Source organism: Morone saxatilis, unplaced genomic scaffold, assembly GCF_004916995.1.
Source record: "Morone saxatilis isolate NCDOM2014 unplaced genomic scaffold, NCSU_SB_2.0 Contig5, whole genome shotgun sequence".
Lineage (NCBI taxonomy): Eukaryota > Metazoa > Chordata > Actinopteri > Moronidae > Morone > Morone saxatilis.
The window spans coordinates 17589430-17590004 of record NW_023340095.1 but is presented as its reverse complement, the minus strand read 5'-3'; the positions used below and the strand labels follow the sequence as shown (position 1 = coordinate 17590004).

At 32.5% G+C, this 575-nt stretch overlaps 1 protein-coding gene across 1 annotated transcript in view; it reads right to left on the bottom strand.

The window, feature by feature from the left end:
- LOC118339622 (probable phospholipid-transporting ATPase IH) overlaps positions 1-575 on the bottom strand; it is a 35270-nt gene that overhangs the window by 13335 nt on the left and 21360 nt on the right.

Sequence of the window (575 nt, the reverse complement as noted above, 5' to 3'; positions counted from 1 at the left end):
AACACAATATTGATATATTATCACCTTATAAAGTTTTTATAGTGAATGTGTGAGCAAACAGTTTTTTTTTTAGTTTTTTTTTTTAATGGGGAGTTATGTTTCTGGCCAAAACGACAATGTTGAGTCAAATTTTCGTTCTCCTTTTAGATATATTTTGAGGGGAAGTATTTGGCTCTTTAGTTGCTGAGTGCTCCATTATGCTAACCAGCAAATTGCTAACTTTGTCTGTCTGACATTTAGTACTGAGCCAAAATGAAAAGTTGTAATAAAAGCAAAGCAATGAGCTGAAAGATGAGCTCAGGGGAACTGCAGAGGTGGGTGATAATGATCAGCAGGTAAAACAATCAATCCTTTCCACATTACACATGAATCACTGATCCATGTTATTATAAAAACATTGATTTTTATAACAAGCTGTTGTTCAGAAATGTTTTATTGTAATTAAATAGAAAATCTAATTTAAAATAGCTGTAAAATTAACTCTATATGTACTCAATGTTTTGCTAAATTAAGTTCTTGGCAGGAGCATTAAGGTAACCACAGGGCACAGGTTCAGTGACTCATCAATGAATCTG